Source organism: Talpa occidentalis, unplaced genomic scaffold (assembly GCF_014898055.3).
Source record: "Talpa occidentalis isolate TD23 unplaced genomic scaffold, MPIMG_talOcc4v2.1, whole genome shotgun sequence".
Taxonomy (NCBI): domain Eukaryota; kingdom Metazoa; phylum Chordata; class Mammalia; order Eulipotyphla; family Talpidae; genus Talpa; species Talpa occidentalis.
In genome coordinates, this window is record NW_026555331.1 from 150,251,845 (window position 1) to 150,273,879 (window position 22,035).

A 22,035-nucleotide genomic window follows, 5' to 3' on the forward strand; every position below is an offset into this window, starting at 1 on the left:
AAATGTCTCGTGTGATTTTTAAAATAGCACTTGGACAATGGATGTGACCACCCGGGTTTCAAATATGGCCAAAGAAGGAGTGAACGTTATTCAGAGGAAACAAACACTATGTAAATGTTTCCAAAGTCATCCTTTTAGGGAGACGAAGAAATTAAGAGAGAGATTGAGATGCAATTGGGTTTGCCAGAGACCAAGCAGCTCCGTTCTCTGAGCATCCAGACAGAGTCTCTGACGTGGCTGATGTTGCTCTTTTGGGGGTTCACTGACTCTCCTTGTCTCTGCTCTGTCCGCACCCACAAAGCACAGAGCACATGGCGCCTGGGCCATCTCTCCACCTGGCCTTGTGTCTCCATTCCTCTTTTGAACCATGCTCTAGGAGCTCTGGGTTTTGGAATTTCCTGCCTGTGAGCTCCATCCCACTTCCAAAGCTTGTGGGAACCCCCAGATGTGTTTCCTGTGAGAACTAGGAGGCGTTTTTATGGGAGGGGGTTGCAGCAGTAACTTGGACAAACCAGCTGATATTCATACAAGCATTTGAGAGGCCAATTTGGGGGAGTATATGGAGGAGAGTTCCCAGGGAGGGAAGGGGGTGATAGACTTAGGGTGCCAATATGTAGTCTTATCCTAAGGGTGCCCTCTGGATGCCTTTGAGGTCTAATTCTAATTCCAGAGAGGAAGCTGCAGGGTTCATCTTGGGAAGGTAGAGAGTTAATCTATACTTGAAAATGAGACCCTAAAAATACTTAGTGATCTTAGGGTAACTTCTAACCTTTTCTATTCTCAGCCTCCCCAGTGAATTTCCTCAAGAAAGTGAAGGTGTTTCCCTTGAGTTGTTAGGAGACTTAATGGGCTTCCAATGTAATTCTTGTGTTAGAAGCAGCAGTGCTGACGCTGTCTTTTTCCTGGACATCATGAGGGTTCCTCTGTCCCCTTTAACTCTATGTGACTGTGGATTAACAGTAAAATCCTCTGAGGATCATTTGAGGATCCTTTTGCAGATGCTTGGGGATATAATTCGGGTCACATCTTGAGATCTGCATGCATTTCAAAAGACAAGAGGAGTCAACCTTCTAAACAAAAAAAAAAAAAAAAACTTTCATAATAGGATTTTTTTTGTAGTTTTCAAATTCAGCTAAGCATTTGTTTCCTACTGAATAATCAACACTTGGAGAGCCTGAAGTTATAAATGTAAGCTGTTTTTAAATTATGTACAGGCTTTCTGCAATCCTTTTTTTTTTTTTTTTTTTTTTTTTTTTTAAGAACAAGACAGTGCATTATTTTCTCTTTTTCAGGTAATGTAAAAACAGCTGAATATGTTGAACTCAATGTGTTTTCTGAGAATGCTGACTTCTGGAATGAGAATAAAAAATATTAAATTTCTGCTTAGAAAATGTTGAGACCAATCAGTCTTATAATGATTTTGCTTCTTAACTGAGCATATCCCTGTATACTGCAAAAAATACACTCCAGTTGCCTATAGCTACCGTAAAAGGTAATGATGCATTGCATTTAATTACTGTTTAGTTGTGCTTTTTATTTGAGCCTTTCAAAGTATTAGCAAAAGTGTTAGATCTCGTATTTCTATGAAGATTTAAATAAAATGAGGTCAGTGCAGATGTGTTTAATGAAAACTTCAGAACTAAGAGAAGTAGTTATTTTTCCTTTGTTTGTTTTACAAAATGTCAATTATGTGATGGTTGTTAGAGAAGGGAAGATGAACAAAATACTATTGAAAATATTTATAGTTTTGTCTCTTCATTTTTCTTGGTTCATTTACCAAAAACTTTGTGAAAACCGTGACTATCATGAGTATTGCTTTTATCTTTAACCAATAAAATAAATTCCTGGTATATTAAACATACCGAAATATTTACCAAAGGATGTTTTGATTAGTTGCTTTGTATTGTTCACTATTCTGCCTATGTGGTAAGCAGGACCTAGTTTATTTTTCATTTGCATAATTTCTTATTATACTAACATGTAAGGGTTTACATTATGAATGGCATAGAAAGTAACTTAAGTACCTCCTCCTTCCTGATATGCACATACATTGGCATATGGTCTTTGATGTATGATCTTGCATTTGGTCACGTGATGTGCATTAGCTAATAGTGCATCAACAGGCCAGGCATAGCATGGGCTTAATGACCATTTAAATGTTGCAATTTCTCTTTTTGTCATTGACCTGAGGTTATAATAGAAAGAGTATCAATCCTAATAGGATTTTGTTTACAAATTTGGAAAGCAGCACTTACTTGACATGGGTGAGGCCATATTGGCATGTGACTGTTATGGAGTTACAACAGTAATCAAAACCAGCTCAGTTTAATTGTTGGATTTGATAGGATCCTATATCCTAGAGCAAGCACAAACTTAGGAAAGTCCTTGAAACTTTTTGCGCTTATATTTTTGCAATACAGTGGTTAATAATAATACCACCTCCCACGTCGGATTTCGTGAAGAACTCAATAAGTGAATAGTTTATAATCCTTACAGTAGTACATGTGGGTGTATTAAATATTTGTCAGATAAGAGGGAAGAATGATACAGGAGGACAGATCCTTGTAGAAATTTCAAGGACCTAGGTTTATTAAGGGGTCAGATCCCAGGAAACAGAACCACGAGCAAAAGGCTGACAGGAATTAATTTTATTTTGGGAAGAAACATCAGGGTGAGAAGTGGTGGACCGGGGGAAACTTAACTAAATTAGCAGGACCCGCAAACACAGGAGGGGTTCCTCCTTGCTGGTCCACAGGGCCCGCTCCCACCTGAGCAACCTCCACTGTGCCTTAGAATAGCCCCAAGGGGAATGAGAGGAGCATGTCCATCCTCTGCCACCCCTTGTGAATCGAGATTCCAGCCCAGGGGACTGCTGTCTTGCATGTCCTTAATCCAGGAGTGCGACTCAGTTCCTCCTCCTGGGCCTTTCTAGAGACATCAAAGAAGACTTTGCAAATATGGAGATTCTCCAACAGCTAAGGTGAATTGCTGTCAATTTATACCTGTTGGAAGCATCAATGCCTGGACAAAAGAGTGGGATGAATGTGAAACACTGTCAACAGCATGCACTTGGAGACAGGTGGTTGTCATGCACCAGACAGGTTCCTGTCTGGTCCTCCCCTGGAGATGGCAGTGAGGTGTCGTTGAGGAGAAACTCAAAGAAGAATGATGTGTAGGAAGGAAGGTGATGATCTTGCAGAGATGAAAAGGATGAAGTAATTTGCAGAGACAGTGCCGGAGAAGGGCCAGGGAAGGGAGTTGTTTAGTGGGGAAATTACCCACCCTGCAAATGCTTCATTTATACCAATCTTTTGACAGGAAAATTTGCTTGAAAAAAAGGATTGAAATTTCAGATTTTTTTTTGAAAAACATGTTTGTGTTTCTTAGATAACACCAATCTTACTATCAATAAAATTGCATAATTACTCTTCAGGGTACACATAATTACTTCTCAGGTAGTGCTAACTAGTCATTTAGCAAAGAGAATAGATAAGTAACATTTAAAGATTTTGAAACAAACTTGGCGGTGGAGTTGCGCAATACTCATAAACAGAATAATTCATCTAATAAACCCAATTAACAATCCAATCTTCATATCCAGCTCTGCTTAAATAAATCGAGTTAGCTTTTCTCACTCATCAGTGAATTGCTCTTAGATGCTTTCAGAGATAAGCAGCCGAGAATTAGGATAAGCTAGGAAGATGAATCCTATAGTAAGAACCAAAGGAAAATATTTATGTAAAGTATTAATAGCAAAGACATAGATGAAGTGTTTGAAATGAGTATATAAAAATATTTGAAATTTAAGTCTAAAATATGGAATTTTTTCTTTTGCTTTAAAAATATGACTTTTCCCCTTTACTGATGATCCTGCTTCCGCCCACCCCGCCCCTACTCCCCAACTCTTGTATTCTTTTGAAATGCCACTATACTAAAAAGGCAACTGGCTTAGCTGGTGTTTTAACTGAACGTATTGATTATGTAGTGTCCTGGCAATAATAAAGATCAGCGTGAAATAGTTCCATATAGTAAGAGAAATTGATGCAGTTATAATCTGGAATTAAACATTACATACTACACAAGCATGCGGATTTTAAAGAAGACATCAGTGGTTGACACAGATTAATTAGTTTGGTGCAGCTTCAACTTGCTAAAATGTGTTCATCCAATCAATTCCAATCCAATTAATCAAAAATTATAAGCTAGATTTGTATAGCTATTTAACATTAGCTCTTCAATATAGTTTCCCATATATCATTTAATAAGCAGCATGACACAGTGAAAAGATTAGTAAAGTAGGAATAATGTAGCTGTCTTTTTTGGTAAGAGGGTAAATCACCTTCAGTGTTCACATAAACACATACACAAAGGAAACTTTGGGGATGATGGATGTGCGTCTTGATTGTGGGGTGCTATCACGGTCTATGCAGATGTCAAACCCATCACATTGCTCGTATTAAAAATACAGTTTTTAATATATACAGTAATACCATCACACCCAAGAAAGCTGTTAAAAATGCAAGTTACATCATCTCTAAGTACTCCATACTTACTAAATTGTTGGAGTTTTTTGATGCAGATTCATTTTTGAACTTAACATAAATGGATTCCATCTGTCAAATTATTAATTTCAAATTTTACTAAGCTGAGCCAAACTAATTGTCAGATTCCCATCCGATTTAGTGATAAATTGAATGGGTATCGTTCTTATTGCCTCCTTTTTAAAATAGTTTTGATTGCCTGTGATAAATTCTGACCCTGGACATTCTGGATTAAAGCATAATAGTTCATTTGGGAAATACCCTTATTATCATTTTTCTGTTAAATCTCTTGTTTTATAAAGGTGGAGATATCTCTCCAGGAAGAGTTAGCAGATTTAGAAGCATCATTCATGTTTTTGTTAATAGGCAGACTGAGGGGTACCCAGGACCCCAAAATAGGCATGCTTTCAAGGGGTTCTGCCACTTCTGTGAAAAGACAGCATATTCTTAGTGTGAAAGAACTTTAATAGGAGACTGTGCAGAAAGAAGAGAAGGAAGAATAGTAGTTTCCAAATAGAACACCCAAAGTCGCACACCCCTCATGAATAAGTGCCTAGCCAAATAGGGTTGGCCCAAAGCATGAACACGGAGGCCCAAAATCTTGTCACATGTCTGAGGCACCTTCTGGCAGGGAAGCATTAAAGGGGGCAGAAAGAGCCAGGCAAGTCTGGGGCTAAAGTATAAATCAAGATAAATCTAGCTGCCATTGTCAGTCTCCCCACGTCTCTGCCTATCTCGTCCCCATGTGTCTCCTACCATGTCCCCCAACTCCACGGAGCAAGTCCAAAGTGGAGAATCAGGCTGGCCCCTCCTCTTCAATGTCTCTCTGCTCCAGTTGTCTGCTCCATCCCTCCGCTGTGTCCAGGTGTTCTCTGTCTTCACGGGATCACTCAGCTCCACCCAATTTTAGGGTCAGGGAACATGGAAATTCCCCTTTAAATGGTGTTGCTTCTTTGTGGCAGTCCCTATTCTGTTACCTCCTGCAAGGTTTTTGGCAGCATAAAACTTATCAATAGAATTAGGTTATTTCTTGAGCCTCCCTGGTGGCTCAGGGGTTAAAGTCTCAGCGTTATCAAGCTATCACCAGCCACTGCAGAGTGAGTTTGATCCCCGGCTAAGGAGCTGACCCACATGGCACAGCAGACCTCTCCTGTCTCCCCGCTGCTCCCCTCAGCAGTGTATTTCAGTAGATCCACCTGTCTGCTCCCCACTGTCTCTGGTGAATCCTCTCACACCCTGCATCTCTGGCTTACATCCCAGTTCTTGTATGCATAAATAAATAAATCTTTTTAAAAATTAGGTTATTTCTTTCTTAAAGAATGAAAAAATCCCATCTCCAACCTGTTTATTATTTATAATAGAAAGAAACATTATTGATTTGATAGGAGGTTTTGGTATGCTCTCAGATTGGGGTTAAAACTGAGGGGTCAAATCTAAGTCGTAGCATACAAAGTGCCTGCTGAAAAAGGAAGGAACAGAAATCACTAAAACTCCAACCAAAATACCCAAGGAAATACACAGCAAAGAGGGAAATGATGTAGTATGGTGTGGAAAGTTAATTGTGTGCCCTTCTCAGAATAATGAGCAAAGTCACTGCTATTGTATGTCTACCCATAGCATTGGAGCCCTCACTGCACAGACATTCTTTCTGCTTATTGAAATATTAAGCTCAATGGAGCAGCAGACTCCTAACTTCAAACATTTAATCCAGCAGTGAAGATGTGCCATGGGATGAGAAGCATAAACCTGAATCAGGGGCTCTGCTACTCTTGCCTTTTCTGAGTCATCAAAGACAGTCACTATTTATTAATGAATTCTAATTTTGTGGTTGATTGTATACTAACTTCAAATTTCATTGTGAACTGTTTTGTCCAGTAGGTATCAACTGTAGTCCTTAGTTAATATTTGCACATGAATGAAGAGGTCTTGACTTCTTACATCCTTCTGAATCAATTGTCATCCCATCATCTAATGATCATCCAATGCAGATAGAATTGCTTTCCTTATGTTAGTTTATTATTCAAGGAAAATGCTGCTGATCACAGATAGTGAGTGGATGATTAAAAAAAAAAATATATACAGGGCCTCCCCGGTGGCGCAGCGGTTGAGTGCTGGGTTGCGAAGCTGCCCGCAGCCTCTGCAGCGCCGGTTCGATCCCCGGCTGCTCCCCAGCCACCAGAGGAGGGTCCCGCATGGCTGGCAGACCTCTCCTGCCGCCCGCTGCTCCCCTCAGCAGTGTACTTCGGTCCTTCTGCCTGCTCTGCTCCCCGCTCTGGTGAATTCTCTCACCCTCCCGCGCTTCTGACTGTACCCAGTGCTTGTATAAATAAATAAAAATAAATCTTTACAAAAAAAATTGCACATATATTTATTCCTGCGTCAGACAAGCAACAAAATTAGGCTTTGGTGTTTTGATTAACCTCATTTTTTTTTAAAGATTAGTTTATTTACTACAGAATAACTGGGGTGTAGGTCAGAAGTTCGGGGGTGGGAGTGAGAGGATTCACTAGAGACTGAGTGGGGAGCAGAACAGGCAGATCTACTGAAACACACTGCTGAGGGGAGCAGCAGGTGAGACAGGAGAGGTCTGCTGCACCATTTGGGTAGCTCCCTGGCTGGGGATTGAACTCTTGCTGCAGTTACAGAGATGACAGCACTGAGACTCAACTCCTAGGCCACCAGGGAGGCCCCAGGGTAACTTATTATTGACTAGAAATAAAGTCTCAATGATAATTACACAAAGAGTTATTAGATCTTCAGAGTGAGGAGTCCAACCCTGGAAGCAGTCCTCGAGATTTCACTCTGCAAATCTGTTCTAAGAATTGCAAGTTTGAAAGGAGTTTATATATCAGGAGGTAGGAACAGTGGGTGATTGGCATTGAGAATATAACTACTCCTGAGTTGGCCTTCTAGTTCTAATTTATCATAACCTAAAGGTACGCTGTTGCTGGAGGGGAGCAGGGCTGCATCTAATCTCTTGCTTTCTGAAAAATGCCCTGTAGACTTTTGGAGGCTGAGTGCTCCCTCTTTTATGTTCTTAAGTGACTCTGGGTAGCCAGTGGGTGTGAAAAGATGAGCTTTCCCTTCGGGTGGCAGATTCTTCTTTGAGTACAGAGGTTGGTTTTATTCTCTTCCCTTCTAGACCAGGGACAGGGGTGGCCCCAGAAATTTTTACAATATGTTTACGCCAGAAATAACTTAAAAGGAAGCATGCACACCTCTCTTCCTCATCCTTTAAGTTGCTCCTGTAACAGGGTAGTCCATAGGAAAAGTGGGGGGGTTTCCAGGTTTCCTACCCCACCCAAAGAGAGGTGGAGCTGAGCAAAGAGGAGAAGAAGCTGGAGAGGAGACTGAGGAAGGAAGGAAACAGGATGGAGCCAGAAGGAGACCTGGAGGAGGCACCTGGAGCAGAGAGACATGTGAAAAATCTGCCCTTGCTTCTTGGTCCTGGCCTGGTTGAAAGAGATGAGGGTGAGGCACCTGTGGGGAGGTCACAATGGCAACTTTTATCTTGATTTTGCTCCTTTTGTATCAGATGTGCAGGCCCCTCTGCCCCTTTTCTATGGGTCCCCACTAGAGGGTGGCATAGACCGTGGCAGCTTTCGGGCCTTGCTTTGGGCCAACGCTGTTTGGCTGGACATTTACCCACGAGGGGACGGGTCATCTTGGATGCTGGATTTGGAAACTATTTGTTGTCTTTTCTTTGTTTCACACTAATTGTATTAAAGTTCCTTTTTATTAGAGGTCTTCCATGTTTTGTCTTGATACGGCTGATGGCAGAACCCATTTAGAGTGGGCAGGATTGGGGGTCCTGGGGCTCCCTTCATCCTGCTCTGGAAAACTTCCTATGAAGGGTTCTTGACAGCCTGATGTTATTAGGTTTTCACAGAGGAGATTTTCCTTCCCCTACCACAATCTCGTCACAGACGAATGGTTTCCTGGCCTGGTCGGCCATCATAGTCACTGCAGGCGGAACAGGAGCTATTTGGCTCTGCTGCTGTCACTGCTGTCTCGAGCAAGCGGGGAACGTGGTTGGTCCTCTGGGCTTTGGTGAATGACGCACCCTTGTTTCTGTAGCCTTCAGACCAGAGTCTGGTAGGGGACGTTGCTTAGTCTGCACTTGTTCACCAAACTCAACTTCGAAATTTCAGAGACTCTCAGTGTGATGCCCTTTCATTGCATCAAACACTTGTTTTTCATTCCCATTCCATTTTTCATTGCTAAGTTGTCTTCCTGATTTGAAATTACAATGGAATACTATACAGCAATCAAAAGGTAAACTTTTGCCATTCGCAGCAACATGGATGGAGCTAGAAGGGATCATGCTCAGTGAAATAAGCCAGAAAGAAAAGGAAACATTGAATGATTTCACTTATAGGAGGAATGTAAAGGAGCCAATTAAGGGATCAGGAAAAATATAGCAATAATAATACAATAAAGCTTGCAGGTAACCATGGAAAAGAGACATTATGTGATGGAAGGGGAGAGAAAAAGGATCAGGGCAGGGGAGAGAAAAGCACAAGGGACTGTGGTGATGGTTCATGGGTGAACTGGTGATGGGAATGTTATGGGCACTATACCATGATATAAAAGATTAAAGTAAAAAAAATACAAAATTAAAAAAAAATCATAATTCTACCATTTCAATTATCCATAGCTTCTATTTCCTATAATCTTATTGTTCTTCCAAGGCTAGCAAAAGTCCTGAAAACCTTGCCTGGGGATTAAAATTGTTTTTCTCACAGTGCCTCTATCTCCAGAGAGGTAGGCGCTCAGGTAGTGCTGCCCTCAGAAGATGATCTTGGTCATGTCTTGGTTTTAAAATGAATAACATCCAAGAAACAAATATACCACTAAAGTTAGATATATGAGTGCTTGTTTATAACTCAGCCAAGAACAATTCATTTACACCATTTCTCATGCTTAAGTACAACCATTTCAAAATATGAAACAAAATAAAAAGAAAATTTAAACTCAAGCCTAGTCATCCCTTTTCCTAGTTAAGGTGAACGGGACTTATTCTTTCCCTTCTCCTTGAGAAATTGAGAAAGGTCTGGCGTTTCTGCTTTCTTAGTCAGCTGGTGGCAGAAAAGTTTCCACTCACCTTGACTCCTGGAGTTTCAAAGCAGTCTGTTTTCTTGTCATATAAGAGTTGAGTTTGTTGGGGCCTCCCTGGTGGCGCAAGGGGTTAAGACACAACCTATCAAGCTATCGGCAGCCACCACAACAGGAGTTCGATCCCTAGCCGGCCAGGGAGCTACCCACGTCGAGCAGCAGACCTTTCCTGACTTGCCCGCTGTTCCCTCAGCAGTTTACTCCAATCGGTCTGCCTCTTCTGCTCCCCACTCTGTCTCTGGTGAGTCCTCTCACCACCCCACCCCCATATTTCTGGCTTGTACCCCAGTTCTTGAATGCATAAATAAATCTTAAAAAAAAAGTTAAGCTTTTTTTTTCTTTCTTTTGTGAAACTTTATTTTCTTAGATCCTTGCAACCATGGTCTTCCCTTTGACTTTGTTCAGTGAGGTTTCTGTGCTAAGCTGGCACTGTATTTCAGCTACTTGAAAGACAGGAAACAAATAACTTTTGGGGTCTCCCTGGTCAAGGGGTTAACCCACAGCACTATGAAGCAATCCACAGCCTCTGCAGCACGAGTTTGTTCCCCAGCCAGGGAGCTACCCTCATGGCGCAGCAGACCTTTCCTGACTCCCTACTACTCCCCTCAGCAGTGTATTTCAGCAGAGCTGCCTGTTCTGCTCCCCACTCTGTCTCTGATGAATCCTCTTACCCCCCACACCTCTGGCCTGTACCCTAGTTCTTATATGCATAAATAAATAAATCCTAAAAAAGAGAAACAAATCACTTTCATAAATAAAGTAGTACTAATGAATAAACTAGTAGTGTATTTTCATTTATTTTTAGTTTTCATCAACTTATCACATATAAGCAGTCAAATATTACTACAACCACACTTACACTATAAAATAACAAAATTCCCGTGTGATCCTTCCAACAAGTACCGTCCTGTGTTCTGTGCGGTACAGTCATTTTCTTGACTATTCTTCTAGAATTTACTCTTATAGTTAGAAACAGAATGTTTTTACTGGTATTTCTCTCTCTGTACATTTGATGTATGTGTTTTCCTCCTGTCCCCACACCCCTGCCTCCTCTCATCCATTCTGTGCCTCATCCTCCGATATGGATTATGTCCAACAATTGGTTTACATCAATTTTCTATGCTCACATTCTTTGTGTTACATATCTTGACAAATGTTTAAAGCCGACCACATCATGTAAGATAATTTTATTCCTGGCTTGTGTAACTTTTCCCTTTTTCTGATGTTCATAATTGTCTTATTTTCGCATTGGCTTTATTTTCTTTGAACCCTTATAGCATTATTGTGATAGAAATCGCATATATTACCATTCACCCATTCACTTGTTTTCACCCACTTGCACGATCAGCAGTGTTTGGTGTACTCAGGCGTGCAGACATCACTGCAATCACGTTTACATCATTTTTATGACCCCCCCTCTCAGTACACTATAGAAGTCACGCCCCCCCAGTACTCCCCAAGCCCTGAACAACCATTACTAGGCTTTCTTTCTCCCTAGGGTTAGCCACATAGATGGGTCGATCCTGGACACTTCCTATGAATGGAATAATATAATGTACGATCCTTTATGACTGAAATCTTGCAGTTCTGCAGTTTTGTTTTGTTTTGTTTTGTTTTTCAGGGTGCATCCATATACTATCCTTTAATTGACTAATTAGATGTCCAGGGAGAAATAATTTCCCCTTATGAGACTGAAGGCCTTCTACAGTCCTCCAGCCTCTTGTAGTTAAGATGCTCTTCCCTCTTTACTCTCTGACACCATTTAGTGTCTTCTCTCGATCAGTGGTATTGAAAAGTCTGTGACTATGTCCCTTGATGTGGCTCCCTTCAATCCAGTGTCAAAAGGAGACGCAGACACAGTTTTTCAGAGAGGAATGAAGTCAGGGTTCAGGGCACTCAGCTATCAGAACCGTTGGACCAAGGAAAATCACAAGATTTAAAGGACAAAAGAAAAACCCAACTCCTCAGCAAAATAGCACACCACAAAAAGAAAACCATCTACCAGATTGCAACGACAGTAACTTGGAAGAACTTCTGAGCCTTCCAGATAGAGAATTTAAAATTGCTGTGATTAAAAAACTGACAGAAGTCATAAAGGAAAACAATGATAAGGGGAAAATAATTAATGACCAGAAGAATGAAATTGAGTCCCTAAAGAGGGAAGTAAAAGAAATGCAGGAGATCAAAGAATTAATGGAGACGCTAAATAACTCTGGGAAAAGCAGTGAAAGCAGAATAGATGAAATGGAAGAACGAATAAGTACTCTTGAAGACACAGAAATAAAAAGAACTAAAACAGAAAAGGAAGGAGAAGTACGAAGGAAAAAGACCGAAGAAAGACTTCAGGAACTATCTGACTCCATGAGGAAAGGAAATATAAGAGTTATAGGAATCCCAGAAGGAGAGGAGAGAGATGTAGGAACAGAGAAAATATTCATGGATATAATTGAAGAGAACTTCCCAAACGCTAAGAAGGATCTGAAAATTGATATACAAGAAGCAAGAAGAACACCAAACTTCCATGACGAAAGGAAAAATACAGCAAGACACATAATAGTAAAGCTCCCAAGAATCCAAGACAAAGAAAAAATAATGAAACTAACAAGAGGGAAGAAACAGATAACATTCAAAGGGAAACCAATCAGACTGACATCAGACTTCTCTGAAGAAACACTATGGGCAAGGAGAGAGTGGAGGGACATAGTCAACAGACTCCAAGAAAACAGATGCCAACCAAGAATACTCTATCCCGCAAAGCTCTCCTTCCTCTTTGAAGAAAGAATATGGACCTTCCCAGACAAACAGAAACTCCGGAATTTCATTGCGACTAAACCCCCACTCCAAAAAATACTACAAGGAGTCCTAAAGCCAGGACCTCAGAGGGACGAATAACAACAAAAGAAGGCCAAAGAAAGTTATTAAAAGAATAAATAAATAAAATCAAAGGAAAGACAAACACAATGGCAAATACAGATGCTAACATATCAATACTAACTCTAAATGTAAATGGACTAAACTCTCCAATAAAAAGACACAGAGTTGCAGGCTGGATTAAGAAACAAAACCCAACCTTTTGCTGTCTCCAGGAAACACATTTAGCTGCAAAAGATAAAAATAGACTCAAAGTTAAAGGATGGAAAACAATTCTACAAGCAAATGGACCAAAAAAGAAAGCAGGAACAGCTATACTCATATCAGATAAAACAGATTTCAAACTTAAAAAGATAAAAAGAGACCCCAGTGGTCATTACATTATGATCAAGGGGATAATACTTCAAGAAGAAATAACACTCATTAACATATATTCACCAAACGAAGGAGCACCAAAATATATCAGACAACTATTGGCATCTCTGAAAACAGACATCAGAGAAAACACATACGTAGTGGGAGACTTCAACACACCACTATCAACAATGGATAGATCAACAAGACAAAAAATAAGTAAAGACACTAAAGCTCTAAATAAGGATCTAGAGTGCTTAGACTTAACAGACATATATAGAACACTAAACCCAAAAAAATCTGAGTATACATTTTTCTCAAGGGCACACGGATCATTCTCTAGGATCGATCATATACTGGGGCACAAGACAAACATCAACAGATACACCAAGATTGAAATCATACCAACCATCTTTTCTGACCATGAAGGCATCAAACTAGAAATAAACCATAAAGAGAAGGCAAGGTATTCTCCTACCTCGTGGAGATTGAAACCCACACTAATGGAAGTCCGCTGGACTAACGAGGAGATAAAAGAAGAAATTAAAAAATTCTTTGAATTGAATGACAAGGAGGACACTAATTTCCTAAATGTATGGGATGCAGCAAAAGCAGTAATAAGAGGAAAATATATAGCAATAGATGCTCACATCAAGAAACAAGAAAGAACTCAAAGAAACAACCTAATCTCGAAACTCAAAGATCTAGAAAAAGAACAACAAAAAGCCCCAAAACCAGTAGAAGAAAAGAAATAATAAAAACCAAAGCAGAAATAAATGAAATTGAAACTAAAAAAACAATCCAAAAGATCAATGAAACCAAGAGCTGGTTCTTTGAAAAAATAAATAAAATAGATAAACCCCTTGCCAGGCTCACAAGGGCAAAAAGGGAGAAAGCACAAATAAATAGGATAATAAATGAAAGAGGAGAAATCACAATGGACACAGCAGAAATCAAAAGAATTATTAATAACTACTATGAACAGTTATATGTAAACAAGTTTAACAATCTAGAAGAGATGGACAAATTCCTACAACTCTACAATCACCCAAAGCTAGATAAAGAAGAAATAGAACACCTAAACAGACCAATTACAATTAGCGAAATTGAAATGGTAATCAAAAACCTCCCCAAAAACAAAATCCCAGGACCTGATGGATTTACAAATGAATTCTACCAAACATTCAGAGACGAATTGGTACCTATCCTTCACAAACTCTTCCAAAAAATTGAGAAGGAAGGTATAATACCTAACACGTTCTATGAAGCCAACATTACACTAATACCAAAACCGAACAAGGACAACACAAAAAAAAAAACTATAGGCCAATCTCCCTAATGAACACTGATGCAAAAATCCTCAATAAAATTTTAGCTATCAGAATCCAACAGTGTATCCATAAGGTAATTCACCACGACCAAGTAGGATTCATTCCAGGGACACAAGGATGGTTTAACATCCGAAAATCAATCAACGTTATCCAACACATCAACAAAAAGAAATATAAAAACCATATGATAATATCAATAGATGCTGAGAAAGCTTTCGACAAAGTGCAACACCCATTCATGATAAAAGCCCTTGAAATTCTTGGGATACAAGGAATGTACCTCAACATCATAAAGGCCGTATATGACAAGCCAACAGCCAGTATCATTCTCAATGGTGAAAAGCTGAAAGCAATTCCATTAAGATCTGGAACAAGACAAGGATGTCCACTCTCACCACTGCTTTTCAATATAATACTGGAAGTCCTAGCCAGAGCAATAAGACAAGAGAAAGACATCCAAGGAATCCAAATAGGAAAAGAAGAAGTCAAACTATCACTCTTTGCAGATGTTATGATAATATACATAGAGAACCCCAAAAACTCCACAGAAAAACTAATTCAACTCATCAATCAGTTCAGAAAAGTGGCAGGATACAAAATCAACACGCAAAAGTCAGTAGCCTTCCTATATACAAACAATAAATCTGAAGAAGAAGAAATCAAAAAAAACATCCCTTTTATTATTGAAACAAAAAAATCAAATATTTGGGAATAAATCTAACAAAAGAGGTAAAGGACCTATACAAAGAAAACTATAAAACACTGTTAAAAGAAATAGAAGAAGACACAAAGAAATGGAAAGACATCCCTGCTCATGGATTGGGAGAATAAACATTATTAAAATGGCCATCCTACCAAAAGCAATCTACAGATTCAATGCTATTCCAATCAAAATTTCAATGTCATTCTTCAAAGAAATAGAACAATTATTGATGAAATTCATATGGAATCACAAAAAACCCCGAATAGCCAAAGCTCTCCTGAAAAAAAAAGAAGGGAATGGAGGCATCACACTCCCAGACTTCAAACTATACTACAAAGCCATAATCATCAAAACTGCATGGTATTGGAACAAGAACAGACATACAGACCAATGGAATCGAATAGAAAATCCAGAAATAAACCCACAGATTTATGGTCAACTAATCTTTGACAAAGGAGCAAAGACTATGCATTGGAGCAAAGAAAGTTTGTTCAATAAATGGTGCTGGGAAAACTGGGTCGCTACATGCAAAAGAATGAAGCTTGACCACTACCTCACACCATATACAAAAATCAACTCAAAATGGATTAAAGAACTAGACATAAGACCTGAAACCATAAAATACATAGAAGGAAATTTAGGCGAAACACTACATGATTTGCATATCAAAGACATCTTTGCAGACGCATCACCCAAAGCAGTGATAGTGAAGGCAAAGATAAACAGCTGGGACTACATCAAATTAAAGAGCTTTTGCACAGCAAAAGAGACAATAACAAAAACAAAGAGAAACCCCACCAACTGGGAGAAAATTTTTGCACCCAACACTAATGATAAAGGACTGATCACAAAAATCTGCAAAGAGCTGATGAGACTCAACAACAACAAAGAAAATAATCCAGTCAAAAAATGGACAGAGGAACTAAAAAGAAACTTCTCTGAAGAGGAAATGCGAATGGCCAACAGGCATATGAAAAAATGTTCAACATCACTTGCAATCAGGGAAATGCAAATCAAAACTACCATGAGATACCATCTCACACCAGTGAGAATGGCACATATTAAAAAAACTAGCAACAACAAATGTTGGCGAGGTTGTGGAGAAAAAGGAACTCTTCTGCACTGTTGGTGGGAGTGCAAACTGGTCCAACCACTATGGAGAGCTGTGTGGAGATTTCTGGACCTACTAAACATAGAGCTTCCACAGGATCCAGCAATTCCACTCCTAGGTATTTACCCAAAGAACACAGAAACATCAATTCCAAAGAACACCTGCACCCCTATGTTTATAGCAGCACTGTTTACAATAGCTAAGCTTTGGAAACAGCCCAAATGCCCAAAAATAGATGACTGGATCAAGAAGATGTGGTACATATATACCATGGAATATTACTCAGCATTCAAAAAAGATAAACACATGCAATTTGCAGCAACATGGATGATGCTGGAAGGGATCATGCTCAGTGAAATAAGCCAAAAAGAAAAAGAAAAATACCGGATGGTCTCACTCATAGCAGGGATCTAGAAAACTTAAATAAGGGACCAGGAAAATAAATAACTATAAGAAAGTGAAAATCAAAATCAACAAAAACTATGAACCAGAGACACTTTTTGGGGGGTGGGGGCGGGAGGGGCGGGATTGGGGTCAGAATGGGGGGATTGCAATTGTATGGGGAATATAAAAATAAAATTTATTAATTAAAAAAAAAAAAAAAGAAAAACCCAAAAATTGTCCCATGTGCCAACTTGAGTAAGTTTATCCAAGCTGGAAAATCAGCGACGTTCTCACGTGGTATCACATTCACAAAAAGTCAGAATATTTTCATATACACCAGCATGCAGAAATCAGGCACGCCATTATTTTTCATTAGTGAACCAGGTTTGGAAAACATTCGAGAACAAGTCAGGTCAACACTATTATTTTAAGTTGCTTTCAGTGTATAAAATGTGTGTGTGTGTATGTTGTGTTGTGTTGTGTTTTCTGATTCTGGCATGTAAAAGGCTTAATCACTTAATCATATAAAATGCCTTACTTACTGGAAGTAAGACAGTGGGTCTATTTTTGTTCCGACACTTGAAAAAGTAATGTTCTGATAGAACTTCTTGAGCTCAGTTTTTTTTTTTTTTTTTTTTCCCCCAGTATCATCCACATCATCCTCTTCAAGAGCTCTTCCTAGAATTGTTGGATTCACCCTCTGCTCTTCTCTTTTCTTTCCTAATTTCTATCTTTGTCCCTTTTGTTCTTTCCTGGAAATTTCCCTCTAACTTTTGTGCAGTTCAAGATTTAGTTTTAGTTTTTTTTAAAAGATTTATTTATTTATGCATGCAAGAACTGGGGTGTAGGCCAGAGGTGCTGGGGGTGAGAGGATTCACCAGAGACAAAGCGGGGAGCAAAACAGGCAGATCTACTGAAATCCACTGCTGAGGGGAGCAGCGGGGAGGCAGGAGAGGTCTGCTGCGCCACGTGGGTAGCTCCCTGGCTGGGGATCAAACTCGTGCTGCAGAGGCACCCATTAGTTTTAGTTTTAACTACTATACTTTCATTTTAACAGAAGCATTCTTTCTTGCTCCTTCTCCTTCCTCGCTGATGCTGTTCATTTTCAGTGGGTTTGCATCTCTCCCTGGCATTATTGAAGAACTGACTATGTTATGCTCCCTGTGTTGTTTTTTGTTCCTGTGCTTTTTGTTTTGTTTTGCTCTCCGCTTCCAGTTTGTACTCTTTGCTCACCAGCCCTTGTCTACAAAAACATTTCCATTATTTGTTTGTTGCTAAGTGTGAAGCATGAGGAGTAGGCTGCCCCCTTCACTGAGTGATCAAACCTTGTGTGGCCAAGAATGGAATAAACTGACATAATCGCCTTCTCTGCAGCCCAGTGCCAGGGTGGGCGTCCACTGCTGTGGCCCCCAAATCTAACAATGACGGAGCAAGCAGAAGCATACAGAGGTGCAAATTCTACAGAACAATTGGTCTGAGCTCTTCCAGGACGTCAGTCATGATATGACCAACTTGGGGGGAGGGGAGAAGCCGTTCTAGAATTTAGAAGAGGGGACAAGTTGAACGCGGTGGCTGTGTTGTGACAGCAAGCATAGGGCAGGTTCTCTGTCGATTCAGGAAGATGGATCAAGGAGTGTCCCAGAGCCCTCAGTGGCTTTCTCAGACTATCATGTTCTTTCTACGCCAGTTGTTGTGTGCAAGCCCTAAGACTGGCAAGGCAGGGAGGCGGGGGGTTGGGAGGAGGTTGGGGACAGGATCCCCCCAGCCCTGGGCGACTCTTCACTCTCTAGGCTCTCTCTCTGGCATCATCTCGTCCTCTTGCAGCCTTTCTCTGCTGCAGTCAATCCCAGTCTCTGAGTGATGCCGCCCTTATGGCTGCAGCCTCCAAGGCCCAGGTGTGCCCACTCTTGCACTCCCACACCACACTCCAGGTGTCCACCATAAGGCATGCGTGCTCTGAGCCCACACTCACAAATACCTCCTGTGTTCAAGCCCGCAGGTGACAGCTGCAGAGGCCAGAGGCTCAAAAGCCTGAGCATCTCACTTACCCGACAGCCTGCTACTTGACAGGGCCTGGCGACGTGGTGGAGGAATGTGTCCAGGTGTGCGGCTGATGGTCCACAGGTCTCTATCACTTTTCTCACAACCAGTGTAGTTTTGCAAAGGGAAAGCTTTTGCTTTCCTGGCGTCTGCCCCCCACTGCCTGACAAACAGCAGCAGCAGCAGAAGCTTCCAGCCTTATCACCACCCATCCGTCTCCTTTTCATCGTCCAAAAAAATGTCATCATGACCATCTACTGTAATCGCCCCTTTATTTTCCTTCTGGGCTTGTAATATTTTATGCTCATTATAATTTCATGAGATTTTTAGAAAGAGAAGAAATACACACTGTGTTCAACTATCATATTAAGTGAAAGTCTGAGATGTTTTATTCAGGGTTTAATTTATTTTCTTGCCGTCTAAATTTGGTTGTGTATTGTACACATGAAGCATCCATATACAATAATTCACCTCCAGCATGAGGCAATTTTGCTAAGTCTTGGACCAAATGCTGAAATATCCGCCAACTCTTTTTTAAGAAGATTCCGGCCCATTTAATGATTTTTAATGAAGTGGGTGAAATAAACTGGAATGAGAATAAAATATTTTCAATCCATCTCAAACCAATAGAAAGAAAACTATGGGCCTGGCAGATGATGTATTTATAAGATGGTGGCAAAGCGCTTAGTTGTAAGTGTTAGTTTTTTATGTTAGGGATTCCTCAGCAGGAATCTGATATAAATTGATCACTATTCAAGAGGAGATTGAAGAGGTGACCACTTCAGGTCAGTGGGTGTTGGTTTTAATAAGCAAGAGAATCCACAGCTGAGGCTGGTGTGGGTGGCACAAGATGAGCAGGCCTGCACATTGGCCGGTTGAATCTGGGTTTCTATAGACGCCTACACTGGGCTCAGTGACGTATGCGGTCCAGGTGTTCTCAATAATGCTACAGTACTGGGTCCTCATCGTGGCCCCCAAAGGGTGGGGAGAAGGAACACTCCAGGGTCAGAGAGGGAGTAAGGAGCCTCTGACTGCCCGGGTCCAGCTCACAGGTCATCTGGTGGACACATCCTGTCGAGATCACCTCCAGCATCAGGCAAGTTTGAGCACCTTGAGCAGGTGTAAAATCCACCTTCGGGAGTTTATACACGGAAGCTTAGTGTGTACCCCTAAGTTTACATCCTTTAGTTTGTATCTCGAAGCTTTAATTTTCTCAACTTTTGATAGTATTAATAATCATTGATGTGTTTTGTAGCCTTAGCGTAAGAGTGAAAGAATATGTGTTCATCACTTACTGCAATGGTTAAGTTTATCATGGGCATTCTCTTTATTATGACGACTGTGGTCTTCATCATCACTGAGATGTGTGGAAAAGTGTGAGGTTCACACACAAACCTAAGACAGCTGGAATGTGCATTATTATGATATAAGAAGGATGACTCAAAATAAATTATAATCAGCTTTGCTAAGTCTTGGACCGAATCTGAATCCATGTATAACCCTCTGGTAGACGTTGCTCTCTGCCTCTGTATTTAAGTGAAAAACACAGAGATAGAAGTTGAGAAATTCAGATTTTTAACAAAAATATTACGGTTTTGTATCTACTTGGATGATGCTGAGTTTTCACTCTAGGTTGTAGAACCTTCTCGCAGGGTTAACATTTTACTTTCCTCATAAAGCTTAAAACATCACATAGTGATACTTTTTTTTTTTTTTTTCTCTTCTTTGCCCTGACTTTGGAACAAATTCTTAACACACACTGAAAATGTGGTTTGCAGCACTGGTGTTACCCCTGCAAAAGAACTGGTTTTGGAAAGCATTTAGGTTCCAGGGTAGCCAAATGGTGCCTCCTTCCAAAGAATCTTAGAAACACCCTCAGGCTAGGATTTCCAAAGGACTGAATCTTTTTGTGAGATGAAGTGACTGCTGAGTAATCATTTGCACACAGGCTGAGTTTTACAAGATTTTTGAGGGTTCGTTGAGAAAAAGGAAGAGTTGCATGTGGCTGAGAACCTCCGTACGTGACGTTTTCAGGCTTACCCACAAAACATCCAAAAGAGCTTAAGAGGATTGTGCTGCTTTTTGCATTTACTGTCTAGCTGGTAGCAGGTGTGAGTTGTTGGATTTTTTTCACACAACGCCTCCTGTCAGCTTCTAGAAAAGCAGGGTTTGAGCACGAAACAGATGACATTCAGGTACAGATAGATTTTTCTGATGAAGTGCCTTCTAGTGCAAAGTTCTTCAGTGTGCTCTTCTGGAATCAGTGACTTTTTATAGTTTTCACCCCAAATGAGTATTAGGTATGATGTAATGGATGCTTCAGGCCGACATAAATGAATAAATAAATCTACCTGGGAGAGGCATTTATACGGAGCTGGGAAATATTTCCTTGGTGGTTAGAGACTTGGCTGAAGCAAACATCAGTGTGGCCATGGAAGCTGTCTTCCTTTCTGAGATTATCTCAGTAGATTCTAGGGCCAATCAGAGGCAGGAGTCAGGCTATCCTCTAAACACCTCCTACTGGCTGTGCTGTTCTGGACTTAGAAGCTTGTGTCCATTTACCTTGGGAATTCCCCATTGGGGCTTTCTGCCACAAAGACCCCTAAGTCTCCCTAAAAGCCCTTGCTGGGACCCTATTAGTTTCTCTCTTGATTCTTGCCTATTTCCCTGCAATATTTCTGTGCATGTGTGCCTAATCAACAAAGCCATTTAATTTTTTCTGATTAGTCCTATGTAAAAAAAATCTGATAACTGATACATGAAAATTTACCAAATAAAGTATAAATATGTAAAGATAGGGTCATTAAAAAGAACCATAAACCTAAGTATCTATGCATTAAATATATACTTTTTGTAGAAAGATGGATATCTATTCAGTAAAAAATCTAATTTTAATGACAGTTGTTTACAGAGGAACAAAATGTGTTGTTAACAATACACCATGATCCAGTTGTCTGTGTGTGACTATATTTTCAGATCTTTCCAAAGTCTGTTTACTATTGCTTTATTCAAAGGAATTGATAGATGTGTCTGAGTCCAGCTGGCTGGCCCATGGCAATTTGTGTTTAAAGGGATGGAATTCATTGCCAGGGTGAGCCCTACATGTAGATTGTCATGGCATTGCATAGCATTGCTTAGATTAGTCAGGTGTAGATAATCGTGTTTGAAATGGCATCTGGATTACCTGGCTAAGGAAAGAAAAATAGATCTGCTATGGAATAGTCCTGAAATAAAGGAGTACTGAGGGCAGAAGGTCGCTAAATGCTAGTTTTTAAATAATGATATACCTGACATAAAAGGAACATGGAGTATAATACAGAGCCTGAGGGATTTTTAGTAATAATGGCAAGCAGATTGGATTGTAGAACAGAATCTCAATTTCTATTATTACCTAATCTAGAGTCCCCAATTAACTCCACATTTTATAAATATGGAGTCCTTTCTGGAGAGCGAAATCTCTGATGTCTTCTAACTGTTGCCTAGTCCAATGTATCACTTTGGGCTGGACTTAAAAGTTTCATATCTGCTTTCATGAAGACTCAGAGAGGTCAAGGGTTTCTAAGTCCCAAGTTTCTTTCTTTTCCT